We start from the raw sequence: 24,085 nt of genomic DNA on the forward strand, positions 1-24,085 counted from the left end.
ACAATGAAAACAATTTAAAGCACAAATTATTCAAATTGTCTGTAAGCGCACTGGGTTTTTGGTTAAATTTTATCTTTTTATAAGTGAAATCATTATCATTAACACGCTCATACAGACACGTTCTTTATTTTAATTCAATCAAAAATGGCCACCTGCACATTTCATCGTAAAATCAATATTATTTTCGGAAATTCAGATTTTTTTTTCACAAGCTTTATCTAAATTAAGTGCATGTAGGCCTAGACCTATTTAATTTTTTTTTCGTGCATTAATTTAAATTAGGCAACATTTTTACTCTACATCTCACTACGTCGGTCGGTTGGTCGGTCGGTTGGTCGGTCGGTTGGTCGGTCGGTAAACACTAACTTGAGCACGCGACTGCAGCCATCTATATTGCCTTGTTATAAAAATTCAGAAATGGCTCAACTCAAAACAAATAGGCCATATTAGAATCTCTGCCAACATGCTCTCAATAGAAGTGAGCTATTGGATTGTTTTTGTTGTTTATGTTTCTGTGGGATATTGAAAATTATTTTTTGTGGTATAGTACTAAAACACGTTTCCTTCATAATTCATTTATTGTTGAAATACAAACTTGTTACAAATTACTCAATCAATATAAAACGTGTCAATTTCTGGATATTCAAAAGTAGATGAATATCAAAACAATTTGTAGAAAAACATGCCTTTTATTATTTGTGGATTTTAAGATTATGGTCGATGAATTTGAAGCGTGCTGGCCCGAGGGTAACAACCTGTCTGATAGGGCAACCTTCTCCTTGTCCGTATTTCGCCATAGTCGTTCACGAAGTCTGTACAAACAATTCTCTATTACGAATTTACATGGTTATGTTTTGTTTTTGGACACTTTGAATTTTAAAGATCGTTTGGAGCCGCAAGCGATGTTAACTTTCAGGGCAACTTCCACCCTTGGGTTGGTTGCTATTCGACGAATGTGTATCCAGCCGCTATCCCCTGTCACTATTATTATTCAAATTCCTAGAGAAACAAAAGGAGAAACAAAACAATTATTCAGTAGAAGCTATCGTATTACTGTTCAATTTCAGACACTATGAATCAGCTAAAATTCGCAGTTGTTCAAACGGTTATGAATATTTAAAGTTTATTGTTGATTATAAACAGGAGTGTGTGTAGACTAATAGTAACGAAATAAGCAAAGTAAGTAGTAGAGAATAGCATACTATACTGAGGTTCTATTGCAATATCATTGCCTGCGGCAGGCGGTAGGCGCGTACACCAATGGTTAAAGAGAAGTAAGGCTTACAACAGGACACTGAGCTAGCCTTGCCAAGATAGAAACTCATTTCATCTTATGTCTGGCTGCGACATATACCAACAGTACTGTACTATGTGTATTCTCCACGGTCCGTAGAACTGATCGTGTCGCAGCCACAGATAATTGATATTTAACCTTTCATCATTCACCAAATTCCATTATTTTGTACCATTACACGAATATAAAACATTCATTATTTGTTTTATAGGCCTATCTAAATAGATTCCTGTCATTTGAATCAAATAAAAGTTAGCCCTAGCCAAGGCTTACATTTGATTCACATTGATAAAACAGTCACATTTGGTTTTTAATAATATTATATTAAATGTTATATTTATATAGATTTTATAAACACACCTGCTTTAATGTTAATTATGTCAACAAGCGACCACCAAACAATCCTAGGCCTAGCCAGGCTAAAACGCCTAGGCTAATACTAGCTAGGCCGAAAGAAAATGTACTTCCATCGCGAACAAGGCCATATACATGGCTGCAGTCGCGTGCTCAAGTTAGTGTTTACCGACCGACCAACCGACTGACCAACCGACCGACATAGTGAGCTGTAGAGTCGCGTTGCACGCGACTAGCACGTGACTAAAAACCAGTCATACAATTCAAATCGCGGCGAAAGTACAAAATAAGTGGCGCTGTTGTATTTCTAAAGCAATAGTATAAAACAAAATATTTCCAAACGCGAAAACTAATATTAAACGATCGTTTAATAGTGCGTACTATTGCACGCCATGTGACCCACATTGACAGGAATGTATTTAGGTGCAGATATTTAGGCTTCGTCGGGGTAGAAACTTTCACCACCGCAGCAGCTGAGGAAACATGGCCATGTTTCATCTTAACTTTGCGTGTTCATCCCATACACAAACGAGAACGGCACTCTGAGAGTGCATACCGTACCTCCGCCTAATATAAAATTCCTCTACATAAGAATTCTCCGGAAATATATATATATATACATTTTTTTATTTTTGTGTTTTAATTCTGTGTGTGATCAGGCTAATTTCACTGTAACAACCATGTGAAAGCGAGTTTGGTGTAATAGTAATGTACAGTATCCGGCTTTTCACAGAGAGATCCCTATGGTTTAATTACTGCTGATGATTTTTTCGGTTATCATTATTTTTTTTAATAACTTATTTAATATTTTTTTCATTACTATTACTTTATATTTTGTTTATTTTTACTATAATTCTAAACTCAACTTGGTATAGGCTAATTCCCTTATAAATACAAATTTTGAGAGTTTTCTTGGCCTATTTAATATTTGTGCGGTGACGTTCTTATCAGCTGATTTTGATAATCTCCTTAAGACTGTGGTGCTTAATTAACCATGCAGGGCCGTACCAATTTACTAAGATGTAAGTTTTACAGAATGAAATCAACAATTACACATATGCTGGTACTAACAAAATTAACTTTAAAAATTGTAAGAAAAAAGTCTGTTCCGTAGTATAATGGATGAGCCTGTCAAAACGCCAGAAACAAAAATGGGGTTTTTTTTTTTTAAATACTCTTTCCTCCTCTACAAAAATGAAGTTATTCTCGAGAAAGTACAATTTCAGTTTACTTGTTAAATTAAAGACTTCTCAGTACCAGATCGCCAGCTTTTTAAAATTGTCTCCTATATTTTTAACACTAGCAGGTCTAAAAATAATAATAAGTGGTCCCAAATTGGGATCCTGGTCCGGATTGCCTTGACGGCATATCTATCTGTATTTTCATCTGTTTGAGTAATCCTGCTAACAAACAGACAGACAGGCACACGCGATCGAATACATAACCTCCTTGGCGGAGGTAATGAAGTGATGCGATCATGAGATTAGCACCCCTCGGTTCTATTGATATTTACTAACCCCACCCCACTCCCCACTCCCCAATCCCCATTTTCACATTGAAACAAATTGCATTGGAGAACAAAATGCTTTGCTGCAATTACTTGTTATGATGCGTCATTACTAATAATAGGTGCAATCCAAAGTTTCCATTGATATGTATCTCAGTTTGTGCCTCCCGGCCCATTTGCACAGAGTGTGTTTTAATGAGGTTGCCAGGGTATTTGTACCAGAAACATCGACCTCTACGAACAAAAAAAGAAGCGCTTTCATACAAGGTGAGACGAGATCTCAGTTACAATGTCGTTTATACGACACCTGTCAGGCCGCTCTGTGCTCCGATTCTATCGCCTATGGGGTACCTTTAACATTCTACAACGCAGCCTATACCCCGAGAGAACCTCTCCCGGGAGTTAGGCTACATGCATGCTGTGATAGTATGACATTTGAGACTATGTTTCAGTTAAAGATCGATTGAAAAAACACTTATCAGATCTTAATTAATGAGCTAAAAACTAATATTACTAAACTGTTATGCTTATACCTAGTTCAATTTATGGTAGATTTGTTGTTAAACTGTAGTTGACGCGAAAAGATTTTTAAGAGATATTTTAACCCGTTTCCCATGGGTTTGTGCGTTGTACGTACGAATAAAGAAATCGTAGGGGCCTACTGTCAACAACCAACTATATTAAATGTGTGAATGGTTTAAGGCTAATAGATTATCATTAAATTCAAAGAAATGTAATTATATTATATCTAGTAATAAGAAAAAAGAAGGCTGATTATGTAGATAATTTAAAAATTGAACAATGATGACACTCAAAGAGTGGAACAAACAAAATATCTCGGTGTTTTCATTGATGAGCAGTTAACTTGGGAAAAACCATAATCAATGAATTGGTGACTAAAATATCTAAAAGGTTAAGTATAGGAGTAATCAACAGATTACTATGATTTATACTGCAATTGAAATGTACCGCTTGACGTGTTAAGATTAATTTTTATTATTATTTTCATTTCTGTGATATTTTTGTATAATTATATATATTTTTGGGTTAGGGTTAGTCTTACACTGATGAAGGACTAGTGTTGCCCGAAAGCTCTGCTAACTTTTCTGGCTGATTTACTTTATCGTTTTGATTTAGCTTTATTTTTGTATCTCCATTGAGATCCAGCGACTGATACCCACAGCATTGTCATTTTTCAGTAATTTGCCTTAGGATTTATATATATACATATATATATATAATAATATATAATATATATTTATTATTTTCTTTTGTCTGTTTTGTTATGGCGTCCCTGACGCATTTGCTTGAATTTGGAAATAAATGTTTATTATGATGGTGATGATGATGATGTTGTCGAACCGTATTTTAAACCTTCATATAAGTTTTGTGCTTACGTTAAACACGCTGTACACAAATATATGATGCACACGTACCGATCCGGGTCGGGTGAGTAACATTAAAGTAGGTAGTTTAGTACGTAAAAAATATTCTCAGGTAACTGACATAAATACGTCAATGATTTAGTATGAAACAACACAACTTTTTCCATTTTATCTGTTTTTATAAGTTACCAAATCGAGATTGTGTACTAGGGATAAAGCTTGTTTCCAACGAAGACTTAGAAGCAGCGCAAGCGAGTTGACCAATGACAAGCTACAGTTCGAATATTCTATCACTTGTGATTGGCCAATTCGCTTGAACTTTAGCGCTAACTGTTATCGTAATCACGATATGCGTAACTATAACGTTTGCATAGTTTTAATACTGTAGGCGTAAACTGACTTTAAACCGTTTATTGAAGTTAACACATTTCTTACTGTACATATCACCAGTGTGTTACGTGTTTAAAATACGTATATTGTATGATTAAGTTTACTCTGTTTGAACACACTTGTGCGTTTGTTGAGTAATAAGATTATCGTCGGTGCGTCGTACGGTCGACAAAACGCTTGCATTGAGTAGCTTTTGTTAGCAGATCAACACATCTTCCATTATATATCGACACCCATCAAACTCTTGTGTTTCACACTGTAAACATCGCCCACAAAACACGCTCGTGTGAATGAGAGAATCGTGGCTGCGTACCGACTGATGATATTGTGCGAAAAACAAACTCAGTTTTTCGTTATTTATACAAACTTTACCAAACCTATACGTATCGCTTTAAACAATACCACAAAGAAAGCTTTGTAATTTGTACTTACAACAGTTTTGTTTGTTAAGTCTTATGGGACGTTAAAAATTGAACTTTAAGTTTCTATTGTAAATAATAAACTTTGGAATAAAGACAGCAAACGGATTGAATTAAAACGACTAAATATAGATAACCTACTCTTGTTTGATATCATTGTGTGTTCTTCTTTGCATAGCATCATTTAGTACAATGAGTTATTATACAATAGTTCTTTTACTTTAAAATGACGACAAATTAGAGAAGCGAATGTAAATAGTTTGACATCGCATCGTTTGGGAACATTTTTGAAACATTGCCGCTAGCGTTTCAAAGTGAAGACGCGTGTTTTGGATAATCTAAAGAACTTAGACATAATTGTTGGAAAATGAAATCAAATGTATTTATATAAATACATTGTTAGATAACATTTCGCTGATTTGTCTGTTCATGTTTTGCTAAATACAACAATGTACGAAAAAACACCCTTTTTTCGTTTTCTATTAATTATTATTTTCATTATACTGTGTGGTTTAACTTCTCTTGCTTTTTTAGTTCACATTTTATTTTACATAACATGATCATATTGACGTTGTATCGCCTTATTCCTCAATATGCTGTCATGAATAAATATGTTTTTAAATTTAAAAATAAATAAAAATAAATAATGTTATTTGATTTAATTGTGTTAAGATACTGGACTCCTACTAAAATTACTTTAAATTAGGTAATGTATTTATCTAATAAATTTTAATGTAAACTAAAGTTTTTAAATTACAAAATCGTACAATTAACAACATTTATCGAATACAATTTTAAAACCATTCTAATAATAACATATTAAAATAAAATTATTAATAAATTAATTAAATTGGTTTGTATTTTAAATTATTATTGTTAGTAATAGTAATAATTAGTAGAGTATTATAATTGTTGTATCTGAACATTTTTGTCACATGATTTTCGCTGTTGTCGGAGCAACTAAAGCGCGGTAAGAAAATTGATTTCATCAAGTATGCGTAAACGAACAGATAGGCTGAATTGATGCAGTTTCATCATACAGCCACTGTCAACAGAAACGATAACTAGAATTGGTTCATCGATCCATTACAGTAACTTAATACATGAGTTTGTTTAGAAAAGGAGTTTGATAAAAGGTTGGCTTTTCATACGGTTTTGATAATTGAAAATGGACTTATGTCAATTCAGCCTTTAGTTTGTACGCGATGATTTGAAAGAGGCGTAGTATTAATAACGTCTCTTGTTTCATAATTTCGCAGGCAATTACATCAAACGAAAGCTAAACTTTTCTTATTACATATCAAGTTACAATAAACGCCTTTTAAGTAAGGTGTTAGCAAAATATCAAATCATATAGAAAATATGCATTATATAATAATAGTAATAATAATATATAGATCTGTATTGATCAAATTGTGTAATAATAATAATAATAATAATAATAACTTTATTGTTTCTCTTTTATAACAGAGGCACCATTCTCAAGAGATGTGCAACAAAATAAAATAAATATAGACTTTATATCTTAATACACAATCAAATACAAACATTTATAAAATATTATTACATTAAAAAGTATATAAACATTAGGATATAAAAATACATTCATAGTATATGTATACACCTTACACCTTATGTCATTATTCCAGATAAAGTTGGAAATGTTGAACAATGAATTTCCACATAATATGCGATATAGTTTAATATAAAAAGGTATTTATATTTATCAACAATTCTAAACAACGGCCTCAACAATGCATATTATTATTTCACATTAGAGTATTGTAGTCATTTTATTCTACCTAAAACGTGCTTACCTGCCATGGACCACTAAGTAAACTTAGATGTAATACAAACAGTTTAGTTATTTGCATATAGTAACTTCTAAGTTCTGTTTATGATATTTAGAGTTGTATTAGTAATTTCTGCAAATTATTAGGTTGTTATGTTGAAAGAATTTTTTATTATTATTTCAATTTTATTATTAATAGATATCATCAAACATTCCAATTTTGACCTAACGAGTTCAAATTGAAAGCCCCTACAGGTAAAAAACAAAATGTGTCCACTATATAAATTAGCACATTTAATCTCTGAAGAATAACATCGCAATCCAAAGGATACATTCTTTAAGGCATGTCTAAACAAACTTTAAAATTCGCAAACTGTGTATGTTTTATAATCCAGCCCATATTATACACGTATTCTTTAACTGTATTATTCGGTATGAATGTCAGTCTAGGTCTAGAGAATGCAGGTACATTGTAATGCATACGGCGATAGTCCCCTCCGGCCCTGTTGATTTAATTTAGCATCAACAGAACCTAAGAAGGTTAGAAGGTAAAAATACAATAAGCAGAAGAGCTTATGTTGTTGAGTGTTGACATCAGATTGGGTTAGAACAGGGTCAAGCAATACGCCAGTGTTGGTCCAACTCTGTAGGTAGTCCAAAATACACAATTTACTTACAGTTCGGGGTCGATAACCGCTGTAAGCAGATGGGTAGAAAACGTATATGACTGCTAAAATTACTATCTGAAATATAATTTGGAACCGTATAGGCCCTATAGCAATGTTATTAACAGTAACATCACAAAAAGAAGATCCTCTAAAACTTCAACAAATTGTTCTCAGGCATACACAATATACCTTCACTTCACATATAATTATTTCTCCATGATTTATAAAAATAAAATAAATCAGATTTTTAAACTCTCCTATAAAGAGTATATGCCTAACAAAATGAATCATATACTGCCATATTAATAGTTTAATTGTTAGGCCTAATTAATAGTTAATTGATTGACGTTGGAATTTGCTACATAGGCCTACTTCTATGTAAAGTGCCAAGTAACATATATTTCAAATCAACATTTCTTTAAACACACATGAGTAAATTCTTTTATTTGAAGGTGAATGTTTTGTTCGTGCAATTTCATTCGGTGAAAGATGAAATGTTATATTTTCACATCATAAATGTTATATTTTTACCCCGTGACATTATTTGTACCATTGCACTCATAAACATTCCTTATTATAGCAACAATTAAACGATTTTTAAGTATGCCATTAGTGTTTGTACCAACTAACAAATTAGATATAATCAAAATCTGTAGAATCTCAAAGTGTTATAATCATAATATGAATACTGTATTACAAAAATGACTTTCCGGTTATTGACCTGAAATAGTCCGATGACGTAATTGAATATGAAATAAAATTTCTTGGTATTGTAGAAATAATAATATAACAAGAATGGAATTTAGTAATTGTGTGTTTCTTTTAATTCCATGGGGTGGCTCGTCAGAAGCGTGCTGCGCGCGGAAACCGGAATCGTACGAACAATTAAATAGCAACTGCGCATAAACCACAACTAACGTAGTGGAGTCGACTGCCTCCATGGTGGAGTGTCATTGGTTGATCTTAATACCGGGTGTTACTAAAGTACCGGTTAGGCATGTTAATCAACAGAAACAATATTAATGTTTGTGGAAAAAGTGGTTTTGTTAAGTAAACATATTTTAATTTATTGGTCATTATATAAATTAATTCTATGAATTTCCATTTAAGCTATTTATTAGTAAATAGTTTTGAAATGTTAAATTTTAAATTCAGTTACAATGTTCTGTAATAGGATTTTGTATATGTATAGAATCTAATAGAAAAGTTAATTGCACGTAATCACACGTAATAATAAGCAATTATTCGTAACAAACGTGTATATAAAATATTCGCTTGCTGTGCCCTAACCCCGTTTTATTGTAAAATAATCTTTAAATCTTGCGTTGGCTTGTTAAACAAAAGCCAGTAAACACATAAAACAATGGTACCTCGTAAAAAGTATAATATTACGAAAAGTTTACGCATTTTTATTAATAAATTGAACAGTTTTATGAGCAGGTCCCATATTTTATAGCTACGTCCTAAATAGTCGTCGGATTGCTTAGCCTATATTTATCGTTTAAAATCTAGGTCCGTGGAACCTATTTTCCTTATGTGTTGTAAGTATCGTTAGTGTTCGTAGTAAATCAGGCACGTCGGAAACTTCGGACCAATGAATCGGTTCATGTGTCGCTTGTTACGGCTAAGAAAGTAGATGGACTCCCGGGATTACGATTTACAAAAACCGTTTACGCATTAATAATAGTACCAACTGGCGAAACTATTAATTCAGTAATATATAATAAGTTGCGACTTTTTAATGTATGATTAAATTTGACGAGGAAAATTACGTAGCCGCGTTGACCACATAGACATAAACACACATTTTAGCATTTATTTCACACGCATTGCTGAACCCTGACGAATTATAAATTTTGACCCCAGTGGACAGAACATATAAGAATGTTTATCGATTCATATTTTATTAATTACTTCTTATTATTTATATTTTCTTATTTGTTTCATTTCAGTTCTCCTGTCAGAGAAAGTCCTTGATCTAAGTGGCGGTTGTTCGGAAGTCGATTGTCGCGGGAGTGGTAATGTTGAAAACTTTAGCAATAGGAGTTCTTAGAAAGTCCTTGGAGATGCAATAGCCCCAACGACAACAGTGGATATTTAAAGAAGGTACGTTAGCCACACAAATTGTGGTTCCCGTCAACTTTTTATCTGGGGTTCAAGGGAAACATTCGAATTCTCTCCCGTGATTTTTCATTGAAATAAGCCACTGAATTATTATTCATATTCCTGGCCTATTTCCACTATTAATCAATCATGTAGCCACAAATAAACACAATTTATTAAATATCACAAGTAAGTCGACAAGCATTCAATTTGTTTGAAACCTCAACAACGAGCACACACATTCAAAATGTCGACAAAACGTAGCTATTATAGCGCCCCCTACGTGTAGATGCATGAACTGCTCACTGAGTTCCACTATTAAATATTCCTAACTGGATATATTCATGACAAAAATCCAATGCATACATTTATGGTAAATTTAAGTTATTTCTAGAAAACAACTATAATTGATTATAATTACTACGACTTGATATTAATTAAAATGTGACATATGATTTCTCTTTAATTAACATTGGTATCATAGATTTATACACAGTCTAGGAATGTGTAACATAATTTATGTTTCACTTGACTTGACATTGATCTAGATAATTATAAAAATATACAATTATTTGTAAAATGAAATCTAAATTGATTTCGGATATCAACTGATATTTTGTTTATGCTTTGTATTTCCTTATAGACATTTAGGCCACTTGTTTCATAAATAGTTCAAAAGAGATAGATAGTGCGTGCGAAGATCTTAAACATACACAGGAAAATGAACATTAATTTAGTATTACTAAGTATGACATTCGGTTACAAAATTGCGCCTAAGTGTCCTACTATGAAGCAGAAATGTGTGAGTGTTGGTGTCTAGGGTATTGAAAGTTTGGAACTTTGTATCCCTGAGTAATTTGATTTTCTTATTGAATTAACCGTATCTCCTAATGCTCGACAAAAATGGAATCCTTGTCGAGGTTTTTGTATGTATTTCTAATCCAAGTAATAGATTGGTACGTATTTCCTGTAATACGTTCACGTATGATCAAATAGAATAGATAGGTATGAATGTATTAGGATTAGGTATATTGTGCCTACTAAGCCGCCAGTTGCTTCCGATAGGCATATTATTCACCAACCACTGCTGAATCAATTCATTACAGTATCTGATAAAAGTGATCGACAGTGTGTCAATCATAATATACCATCTACAACTTATTACAAATAACAACTATTATCAATTGAATCTGACTCAATTCAGATACCAATAGTCTCGTTGACTCTAATTGTTATCTCTTAAATTAACAGCATACACACTACCGTATTAATCTAAAAACGTGGCTCAGTAATAAAATGTACTCTAACCTAACAGGCGTTATTCAGCAGTATAGTCAAACATAAGGTTGTTTTAAATATGTTATTTTAACGTTTCATAGCCAATTATGACTTTAAAGGTGATTGATTGAATCTTCTAACGATGTTTTAGTTTTCCATTTCAATAATTAGTATACACTGGCATCAGATATAATGTAGGAAAAGATGTGGTCAAGTTTTTTATCTTTTAGTTTATGATTTTGTACAAATTTTGTACAGTTTTTACACAAATATATCTTTACAATAGAAAACATGTTGTTATACATGAGTTGAATATTTCACTTCATTATAATTGATATATTGAATTACCTCTGCATTACTGGTGTATCTTTCAGATAGCCTACCAATATCATATCCATAGGTTCCAACCAGGGCATTCACCTCTATCAGAATTTCCAAAAGAAATAGCTATTCTAATCCCACAAAACTGTGATTAAGTTAATAATTCGATTGGAATATCTAACGATAGGCCTATATACATGGCAATTAAATAGTTCATCAACTTATTTTGTCTAATAATACACTAATAATATTAATTTAGTGTTATTTACGCGCATATTTTATTATATAGCAGCTGTTTTACAGACAATGACCGCTATAGAAAAGGTTACCATAGGGATGTTTTATGCAGGTTTCTCTTCTCAACTAGCTTGACAGTACTAAGCCGCAGTTTGTTCTCGGCACCCGACCCCGCTGCAGGCTTCGTCTACACCGAATGCACACTCATCTCCTAACGAGTGTAGTATCAACTCAACATATAAGAACTCCATAGGGGGCTTCAAATCAGACTCATCGCGGTGGAAAATAAAACACGCCAACATTTAAAAGTATTTCGCCTCTTCAGGTTTAGTATGTTCTGTATTTATGAAATAATAAAAGGAGATATTAATCCGCACTGCGGTTCTGGGGCTGTTGTTCGACCACACATGGTTGCCCGTGTAAGTTGTTGCCGCTTGATGTTTGTCTAACATGCTACCACTGAGTTAAGTCACTCAGGTATAACATACAGTACAAGCCGCTGCTGCCAATTGGAATTCGTTGAACCTTTTACACCAGAAATAAGAAAATAAATAGGCCTATAAAAGCGCTGAGTAAGATATATTAACATTACTTATATGTTTTAAGATTATTTAAAATTGATTGATGTTTTATTGCTGATTTATGTTCAAATTTAAATTTCTAAACGAACAATGACTTTTATTTTATTATCTTTGTTCTTTATTTTGATGTTAAACAAATATTCAAACATGATAATTTGGCAATATTTAGTAATTATAGACTTGACCAACGTGTTAAACTTAAGTGGCTACACGATTGCCCCTAGATCTTGATTCTTGTCGAAGCACTTACCGTGTTATCGAAGTTCGTGTTTTATATAACGACTTCTTGAGATATAAGTTTTGTGATCAGGTCCCCCGCCGAGTTGATAGAATAACACTTATCGGTTATCATGTGCGCTTGTGTTAATATTATGTTATCAATATCCAGGACAAAACGACCTGTGTGTCAACATGTCGTTGTAATCACACAAACATGTAAATAATGTAGAGCTACAAGCCAACAGAAGTATTTCAACACATCTTATCATTACAATCGTTTAAATTTATTGACCTCCGTAAATATTTAATTGATTTACAAAAGGTACTGAAAACACGTACTATACTGTATATTATACATAGGCCTAATAATACTTTTATGAAAGGAGTCTTAAAACGTTGAGATGTTTCAGCAACTTAACTCCACCGTCAACAAATATCAAATGTTTTCAACAACAGTACTTTTCTTTTTGTAGCACTTCCTCTACAGATAAAAACATGATAGGTTTTATGAAAATCATACATAATTTACATAACATACCACACAAAATGTTAACATTTATGCATTTATTTGTCTCAAAATAGAAAAACACCAAGGTAATGTAAATAAATACTGTTTCAGCTATCATTTTCTTTAAAAGAAAAAAAAAATAATTTTCAGCCTTTTATTGTTTGTGATTGTTTCTACAAACCTACACATGCTACTTATGTCCGATTTCGCTTGCATGCGCCACAAATATTAAAACTATACAAACAATTAAAAATACAGTAGTTAAACATGCAAATGTTAAGTATAAATTATCATTATCAATTTATTCAACATTATATTTTTTTTTTATCAGTAACTAGAATCTAGAATTATTTTTCAAATTAAAATTTAGTGAAAGTTCTAAATTTAAATTTGTGTAATTGTTAGGCTTGTTGATGAATATTCAATTATAGGCCTATATGTTATATTTCTACGTGTTTGGAAAAAAACTTCTTTCTGCATCCAGCTATTTTATTTATGTTCATTATTATTTTAACATGATATGCCTAGTTTAGATAGCTTAAATCTCATTTTAATTCTAAGTTATAAAAAGTTATTACAAAAGTAACATTGTATGTTATTAATAAAAATATTTAATGATTGATGATTGAAAGACAATTATTATCACTATTGGTAAATCATTTTATTATCAACTTGTTTTAACTTTCTATTTAGAATAGTAAAAACAGAAAGCTCATGTAATATTTTACAATATATAGGCTCAATTTAGTCTACAATCTAATGGAATTTTGTTTTTGTGGCCAATATTTCTTTTTATGATTTTATCGTTATCTTCATAACTATCAAATTAAGTCGTTCGGTACTTAAAATCTTTTTTAAAATTTAATTTGTGGGTTATCTTAAATCACCTGTGTAGATACATATACCGGTATTAATATATGTATACATTTTTACTTAAGCATGACTTTATTTCTAGTCAAATGACATCCAGGTTAGTGTTTCTGAACTGATGCATCTCAAAATGCCAGAGGGGAGACGCACAGCTAAGTTTTTCTTTCGGTTTATTTTCTCTTGTATCGAATTAGGTTCGTGACCTGCTCTAACAAACCGTTGCAAAATTGTAACGTTGTTGATATGACCCGTTATTATACCAAATGTGTCCCATCTACTAAGATTTCAATATTTCAAACTTAAATCACAATATATAGGCCTAACCACCGTCTTAAATTTCAAAGTTGTTGGAACAAAATTAAAGAATAGCATGAACTGTCATTACCTCTTGGATTTCGAATTTTTTCGGTAAAATCACGAAGTAGTACATAGTGTATCATTGTGAAAAGGGATAATTTCCGTTCATAGGTATTTGATGTTCTTGTAATAAAGTGATCAATTGGAGGTTAGGTGTGTTCGTGACTTTACTGATAGAACTGCACGTACTTTTCTCGTTGTACAAGATCATGCTCCTATACTTGACAAATAAGAAAAAACCCACATAGTGAATTTACTTAAGAAAAACCGGATAGGTTGAAAAACAAATAACATGTCCTATTGCGATCAATTTGAAAAATGACAAATGATTGATTTGACTCTTTTGACTAATGTGATATTTTTAAGGGTTTCTTGAATAATGTCGTGACAAAACTCTATACATAGGCCTATCGAGTACAACAATATATTAGGTTGATGTGACTCTATGTGTCACTTGGTGCATCATTGTAATCAATATAACAAATTGATTTGATAAACATTCTTAAATATTGACCTCGATAAAGATGGTAAAAAGTTTTTTTTTTATTGTAAATTTGTGGGTGGTGTATGTATAGATAAAAAACACTTGACTGGTAATTATGGTCATGGACAACATAGTTCTGCTGATAGGTATAACAGCCATAATATGATAATTTACAGATCGAAATTGTTCATTTCCTTAATATCTTCATTTGGAAAACGAAAAGACATTGAAAAGAATTGCTTCCTTATAATTGCAGCTGTAGGTTAGTGTGTATACAGTATTCCTAATATAAACTACAGATATGTGTTTCTGTTTTATATTCAACTTCATCATCATCTATTGTATTCTCTATCTTTATCTTTCTCATCATCCCAATCACTTCTTCATCATTATTTCTTTTATCTTCTTTATGATCTTCTCTTATGTGTCCCAACATAACTACAGGTGGAAGCTTGTAAAATCAAAAGGTACGTCAGGTTGTCAGGTTGAAGTCTGCCCAGTAGTAACAAGTCAATAACCCCGATGTTATGTACCTGGACGAATTGTTAGGGAAAATGAAGACCGCAGGAAACAACTGCATTACATGTTTTCTTAACCTTCCTCTCTGCAAGCTTCTCCTAATTTGTGTCGTACAAAGTCGGTTGGTCCGCTGTAACATGATTGTCTTACTAAAACACGTCAACATCGGTGCCACTGTTCGCAAGATTGTTGCCCCTGCTGCCGGCTCTTTTTAGTCAATGAAATATCACAAATCATAAGGTATGTCATGTATGTCTCCCATACTGTGCTCAAACTGTGTAATGGGACGAACCGCGGAGAGAGTTACAAATTAGCTTCGTTTTCTTACGACGTTTCCAATCAGCTGAGATGCCGTCCTAAGTATCGTGTGCGTAAATATATATCAGGAAATATGAGTCGCTTTTGCATTTTACCAATTTAGTGTAATAAATCGCCAGGACAAAACCCGAAATTTACTCAAATTAGATTACATTATGAAATAAGTAAAGTAATAAGCAATCTCTAATACAAACTAACTCTAACAAATAGCTAAACTTGAGAACAGTTGTTTCACGACACCGTTCTTAATCACCAGATGTTTATTCGTCGTTTCATGTTTGGATGTTAAACTACAGTTCCAATAGTAGGGTTATATCCTGGTGAGTTGTGTACAAATGAAAATCTTAATTAAGTTTTAAGTTACTACTGTCATGCTTTATATATTTTACCTTTATTTTTAATATAGCTTATGATAACCTAGAGAAAAACATAATACTATTGTCTCTATTTGTTTGGGAGAAATGGAAAGCTGTTTAATTTAATTTGTTATCCATATTTGGTTTTTTTTAATAAAATAGTAATACAAAAAAACATTTTTAATCGACATAATAAGATGGGCAAAGAGTAGTGCATGAATATATCATTGGAGAAAATAAATATTTAAAATAATTTGAAAAATACGAAATTCTGAAACATCGGTGTTATTTTATCTGAATTGCGGATATTATTATACATTTATACAATTATAAACTCAAACAAAACACATATAAATAATTTTAAAAAAGAGATTAAAAAGAAAATAGATTAGAAAAAAAATGCACATCATTAAAAAAAATCATACTAATGTTTCATCAATTAGGTCATACAACAAAAAAATGATAATTAAAGATAAAAATAATAGCATAATCACTTCGAATTACATCAAAACAGTCAACATGTGTAAAAATAGTCATAACAATTTTCAAAACATTACCGTAATAATTAACATTAGTAACTAAAACAGTTAAATAAACTTTGCAAGAATTCTAAAACTATCCCAAATTAACCAATGGATGCATTTATTACCGGTATGTTTAAATAACTTAGTATAAAACAAATAATGAGAAGGAAGCCATGATTCGAAAGATCGAAACGTCGAATCATGGCTTCCTTTTAGTTATAAAGTCACTTTTATACTTTTCCACATTAATATGGTACAGTACATTACCAACACCTTTTCGTAGCCTATACTGTAGAACACATATATTGCTGTATAAACTATTGTAATAATATTCAATAATGTAATCAATAAAATCTTATTGGTTTCATAATTGTGCGCAATAAATCATATTTGTAAATAGCCTATAGGTACAGTTTATAGTCTGGTTTAATAATGGCGCCATCGGGACTATAACAAAAAACCTCAATCATTAATTGACGTTTTTCTGTGTACTCTCTATCAGTCAAACTAATTGTGTATCTGTTATAAGTTACTTTTATCTATTTGATTATGTATTTAAGATTTGTGAACATCTCGTTGTAATTTTATTGGTCAAAGTTACCTATGCCCATTACTCAAGTGGCGTTGTAGGCCTATATTCAATTTTGATCTAGGCAGCCGATTCTCAGCACTGTATCTATTTCCGAAGTATCATAGGAATATTTGGTAATACAACATCACATTTGTTTCACATGTATCTAGAGTAACATAACATCAATTCATATGCTAATTCTTTTTCTAACATGATTACTATAAATTCATTATTAAACATTTGAATCAGAACATGATATTTATAATGAACAAACTTTAACTTAATTTCTCAATAATGGTTTCTGGTTTCATTGGAGATTTTTAAATCTTGAATAAAATTACTAGAACGTTTTACGATACCATACGATTAGATACGCTATTATTCATGATTTACAAGTATGTTATAATAATTCACTTAGGATGTTGTTACGCCCAAATATTGTGCCAGTGGTATGTTTGTTTCTGTTGGACTTCCTTCATTCTAATAAATCAATGTGTTGCATTTTAGATATTTGTGTAATTCTTAGTCAAGTCTAAAGTAAAAAAATATACAGTCTTTAAACAGGAAAAGTAGGCTAAAATCTTTAAAATTGAAGTACATTATATTTTTTTGAATGCTTTTCTGCCAGATCGATGTATAAGATCTCTATCCACAAAATGGATGTGTCTTAATTTCTCAATTAGTTTCTTTATTCATTAAAGACGAACCAATCAACAATGTATAATGTCGTTAGCAGGTTATGTGATAATGACCTGGTGTGCTGTATTTACAAATGAAGTTGCTTTACAGTATGCAATTATTTCGATGTAGGTCAATCAATTTAATTCAAGCAAACTGCTAAGATTGTTAGAAAAAACACGTGGCAACATAAGTAGAATTCATTAATAACAAATTAAATCAAAGATCTACTCATTACATTTTCTACACTCTTATATCTAATAGATCAGTACGGAAAACATTTGTCACATCGCTGTGTTATTAATATTTCATAGAGATTAAGAGAACTGGCAGCCTAATTGTCTAGCCATTTTAATAATACACCGTGTCATTTCATCCAGCAAAGAGACATATTCTGTTTTCCATCTTGTTCTTGTTGTTTGTGTACCAGAAATTAGGAATCTTGAGACCACTAAACACGATTAGTAATCTCTGTTATAGATATCTTCATGTCAAATTAGAAATCTATATCAGTGTAATGAAATCAAAACTAGATCAATTGAAACTGAATTAGGTCAGTCAAATAAAAAATGGTTCCATATCATTGAGTAACTGAAAGAATCAGAACATGAGGTTATTTTGTTTGTAAAGATTGCAACCCAATAAGGGTAAGGCTTTTCTGTAACGATGGGTAAAACATGCTGCGACCTGAATATATACCCTCTCTGAAGACACTGTAACATAGATATCATCCCAGAACTATGACACCCGCTATATTTTTCAACATTTTTAACCCTGATGCATCAGAAGATTTTGTTGTTTTTGTACTTTGGCAAGTCAAGAAAATATTTATTACCATTTCATTTCAAAGAAGGTACATGCACAAATTAAATACACAAATCAAACTAGGTTAAAGTATAACCCATCATATTCTTGACATCCTTAACCTACATCTCCATAAATCGTATTTATATTTTGTAATATTAACTTTTTCTAAATCAATCAAATTTAAAGGAAATAAACATTTTACAAAATGTATTTCTTGTATAATTTCCAACAAATTTTATGAAAATAAAAACACATTCTATAGTTATAACAATAATAATAATTCAGTAGTAATAAAAAAAATGTTCATCGATAAATAAATACATCAATACAAAGAGCAAACTTGAGGAATAAATCTTACAACAGACAGACCTACATATAAATGTATCAAATGGAAAATAATGGGCGCACTAAAAATAACTAAAATGGAAGATAATAACTGTTAATAGCTAATAACTTGAATGTAGTTTCTTTTAACGAAAAATTGACTTTTTAATATTATATTGTTCAGTTTTCAATAATGATTCTTCTTAATTTTATCAAATATTATTTGTGTTTGTGAATTTTTCTACTATCGTAATTAATTTAGTACTGTTTATCGAGGTTTACTGTATCCTATATGTTATGAATTATTTTCTCTTTTTGTAAAGTGTCTTGGTCTAATTTTATATTTAGTTACACTTAATAGTTTGTCGTTTTGCTACATTGTATAATGTTGTATCTCGTACAAACCAACCTTTTCCTACTTTTTTTAGTTATTACCTCCTGCTGGCGTTATTTCCTTTAATTTCTGATGTACTTTCGTTTAACATTCATACTTAAAATGTATCTAATCCGTCTTGGAATTCATGTTATGTTTTATTGTCGAACATTGTACAAATGTATGTTTTTTACCGTGTAAAAATGTATGAAGTCGGTTAACTGGATACATTTGTATTAAACAATATTATATTCATGAAAATGTTGTTTTTCATAAAAACCGTCAAGCTTAATCATTGTATAATTGAAAATCGAAGTATGAATAAAAATCAGAGACGCCACAATAATTAATTCTTTCACATGAGTTTGTAATATTAAACTTGCTTCCGCAAAGCACGTTAGATACAGTGTTAACTAGTTCAAGATGAGTTGTGTGGTCTATTCATGCATCCTTATGTTAAATGGTTATCCAAGTACATATTATTCTAATAAATGACCTTCAAAAACTACAGAAATATCATTTATGTAACGATAAACTATTTTAGAACAGTACCAGCTAAGAGCAAAGAGTCATGTTCCATTGCCCTATAATTTGTAATTGTTTTTTACATTTGTTAGTTGAATATGCCATTTTTCACTGTGACTAAAAATTGCATCGAAAACAAAATTATTTACCTAAAAAGCTGTAATTTAAAGCAAAAAAGTAGTTAAATTGGCTGCAAGCCAATAGGTTTTTGGTTGAATTAAACCGTTTATTTGTATTGTATAATTAAAAATATTTGTTACCGTTTTTTTAAACGGAAGTGACTTTATATACAAAATGGCCTATTCAAAGTCTGCTTTTATTCCTATTTATTTTTCATGCTTTTGGGGGACAATACATCTCACCAGAGAAGAATTATACTACTCCTCTTTGTCGCCAGAAACAAACAAATAGATGTATAAACAAAAACATATTTCTTATTTTTAAAAAATACATTTTATTTATTTTACTAAACACAATTAAAGGCATACTAATTTTAACGAATATCAATCCAAAAGTTCTTTGTAAAATTAAAATATTTATTACAATAGACGACGAATGATAGGTTTTTTTTATTGCAGCAAATTCATACATTTTTTATTCTCTATTTGAACCCTGTGTACAAGGCATAGAATTCCTCAGCTGAGTACGGATCATTTAGTTGAACTTTTCTTGGTATCAAAGAACTATGTTGTTATGTTACCCATCATTTAGCCTCTGTTCAGTAGGTAGGCCTCATAAATCATCAAAGTATGTAAAAACATTATAATGTAATCGTACCATGACCATAGATTGCTACGCTTATAAATAAACGTTGTTCTTTTTCATTTTTTTGTGGGAAAGTTACATAATATTTTAAATTCTAAAAATATATTTTAAAAGTCAACTTTTGCGAAATCAGAAACTCTGACAGAAATTCGGTTAATCTTCATAACTAGACATAGTATTGACAAGAAATGTGATGTTTTTAATTAAACAATTTATTTTATCTATATTCTTTTATTTTATTTACTTGCATTCTAAATATCTTTTGTTTAAGTTCTTTGTTATACCACAAAAATACAAACTGGTGGTAATCAATCGTTTGTTGCAGTTCTATTTACCTATCTATATTTTTGTAAATGTCTGTATTCTATCTCACAGTGTAATATTGCCATGACACGTCATCAATCATGTTTTGTAAAATACAAAAGAAGTTTATTATTAGTAAGTTAAACTTGTTATCAGGTGTTATATGAAGAATGGGATTTGGTCATTTTGTCTGCCCTGCACATTTGAACGAGACCTTTTTTCACTTTATATTCCAACTCTAAGTTATAGTAAAAATTATGAATCTTTTCGATATCTTTTCCTAAGCCGTAACAAAATATCTAAATGAAAATTGTACATAGATTTACTCAGCATTAAGCAGTTTCTTTTTATAGTGTGTTTGGTAAAGTGAAGTTATCATAATGATAATATTTCTATTTTATTTTATTTTTTTATTTGTAAGATACAAGGTTTAAACTTGTATGATTGACGATGACATTTGTAGGTCTTTTTCTATTTTGCAGTTGTTTGCTGGAGGAGTTTGTCAATGCACTGACTCATTCCAGTCGTCCCCAGTGGTTGACGAAGTGGGATGCTGTTCCACAATGCTCAACAGTTTATCTTAAAAATGTTAACAACTGCAATAACCATGCTTTGATAATATTATTCCATTAAATAAGCTAATTTCAAAAGTCTGTGCGAATTTATGCAACTTCTATTAATTTGGTGTCGACTGTTAATTTAGTCATTAATTATTTTAACGAATTCTTGAAGGTGGATTTTTACCAGATCTTTGTAACACGTCATGGTATTTTGTTAGTGAATATTAGTCGGTAATATGTCTATATTTATTAAACACACCCTTTTTAAATGGTAAATCGACTGGCAATTAGCATATTCACCATTGTTGGCTATTGATAATATTCTTCAATGTTATTTTTCCCGATACAATTAATCATTTATAAAAACTAATTTAAAAGTTTATAAAATATCTTGTAATTTTAATCCACTTTCTGTTTAATTAATTTAATATTTTTAAATTATTTTATTTGAACTATTCACAATTGTTAGCTACGGAAAAGGCCTTTAGTTGTTACACGCACCTAGTTCGTATGCTTTTTTTAGGCAGTTATAACGGAAACAGTATATTTTAAACTGACGAAATGTTTCTTTGATGTATTTGCTAACTGCAATGATTAACATAATCAGTTGTGCATTCTATGTAACAATGCATCGTATTTTCAACAACAATCAAAAAACATAAAACTAACTAAAAGTTAATTAGCAATGTTGCAGTTTAAATCACTCCAGTTTTAGTATAGCTTCTTGGATAATTGTTTGTTCTATAATCGAATAATACCTATACAAAATAAATGATTATTCTTATTTTTATGTATATAGGCCTTCAGTATTTATTTTATTAAAGTTTGATCTCCTTAGAAAGTGATTTGATTGACAATTCGGCTAAACTAGGTTGATAAGTTTGTAAATATTATGGGTCATACTACTTCAGCGTCAAATCGCACTCATATGCACGCCATCAAACGCTCTGTTCCATATTGCGTGGTGTACTTTTTACATTCTAGTAATAGGCCTAGCTACAATATTCCCATACCATGGCGACATTGATCGTTTTATTCGACTTTCGATTGGGCCATATGCTGAATATGTTGGTCAAAACGACAGTGTATATAATTGGTTTTGAAACGAATTGTAAACATCATATTACAGTGTAATGGAATCGTATAAAGAATAACTACAAATGTAGTAATTAAGTTAACATTAGAAGTGGTTCAGTCAACGCATTGTACGAAGCACTGTCTCGCTGTTTAAGCTCAATAACTGACTGTGTTTCCCGTTTTAGCTCATCGGGTAAAACATTTAGCACAGAAACAAGGCCGAGTGTTTGCTAAGATAAATATTGATTTAAAAAAATAATAAATTGTGATTGGATGTCTCTGGTGGTTATTACGATTAAGGTATTGTTTTAAAATGTGATATTAATTCGAGGTTGTTTGAGATGAAAATATATAATATTTATAGAAAGGCCTCTTACGCCTAATGATCTAAATTCGTTATATTCTAATTACATCACACATGTCATGGTTCATGTTGGTTAGAAGAAGTAACCCGTATGTAAGGTATTGGGATCATTTCAATGAATTTAGGTAAATATATGATACTTACTTACTTTATAGATCTTTGAAGCATAATGTATGTAATAATAGTTATTAATTAATTTATTACACCCGCCCCTGTTTGTTTTTTAACAGGATTACTCAAAATGTTATTGCCAGATCTTTTGATAGGCTCATCCATTATACTATAGGGAACAGACCGCACCCCTTTGAATTTTTTCTTACAATTTTCAAAGTTAATAATGTTCATATTGTTATTCAACTGAAAATATTGTTAGTTGATACAATTAATCTTATTCTGTTACTATTTGCAACATTCTTTTAATACTAACATTTTGTAATTGTTTATTTCATTCCGTAAAGCTCTGTCTACATTATCAAACTAGTTTGCCAAAAGACAAAGCTATATACATGGCTGCAGTCGCGTGCTCAAATTTGAGTCAGTATTTACCGACCGACCGACCAACCGACCAACCGACCGACATCGGCTGTAGAGTCGCGTTTGCACCTGACTAAAAAGTAAAACAGTCCTAGCTTTTGGAAACATCGGTGCAAGTGAGAGTACCGAAACAGAATTGAGAATATAAAGCAGACAAGCGCTGCCTGAGTATATTTAAGAAATGGTTTGATATCTGCAATTGTTGAGAAAAGTTAAGACGTTGAGAAAAGTTAAATATGGAAACATACTTTCGTTTATTTGAAAATTCCATTCTAATGTCATATAATAGTTATTCACTTTGTTCATTAACTGGATCGAACAAAAAATATTTGCCTAAATAAACTAAAATTCAAAACAAAAATTATTCAAACGGGAGCACATTGTATTTTTTAAGATAATGGGTTTTTGATAAAATGGAAGCGTTTATTTTTTTCCTTTAGTAAATGAAGTCAATATTTTTGGTTTTGTATGTTTTCGATGGAAGTGAATAACTGTTTTTAAACTGCAACATTGCCTATACAAAGTCTGACTTTATTTATCTTAATTTTTCGGGACAATACATCTTTAAGAAAGAAAAATTATGAAAGTTGAAAGAAAGTTGCAAGCATGGAACCAAGTAGAGGTCCAAAATGTAATTAGGTTGAATATATTATATATGTTTATAATATATACATATTATGAATGAAATTATCTATTGGTTTTTTACTTAAACGTACATAA

The 24,085-nt window shown here is 31.1% G+C and overlaps 1 long non-coding RNA gene across 1 annotated transcript; it reads left to right on the plus strand.

Moving 5' to 3' along the window:
• Positions 1-979: 979 nt before the first annotated feature.
• On the plus strand, positions 980-22,144 carry LOC144849856 (uncharacterized). Its single transcript, XR_013614009.1, has 3 exons — positions 980-1,179; positions 9,762-9,915; positions 21,313-22,144. It is a non-coding gene; the product is annotated as an uncharacterized LOC144849856 (long non-coding RNA).
• The last annotated feature ends 1,941 nt before the right edge of the window (positions 22,145-24,085 follow it).

Source organism: Antedon bifida, chromosome 8 (assembly GCF_963402885.1).
Source record: "Antedon bifida chromosome 8, ecAntBifi1.1, whole genome shotgun sequence".
Taxonomy (NCBI): domain Eukaryota; kingdom Metazoa; phylum Echinodermata; class Crinoidea; order Comatulida; family Antedonidae; genus Antedon; species Antedon bifida.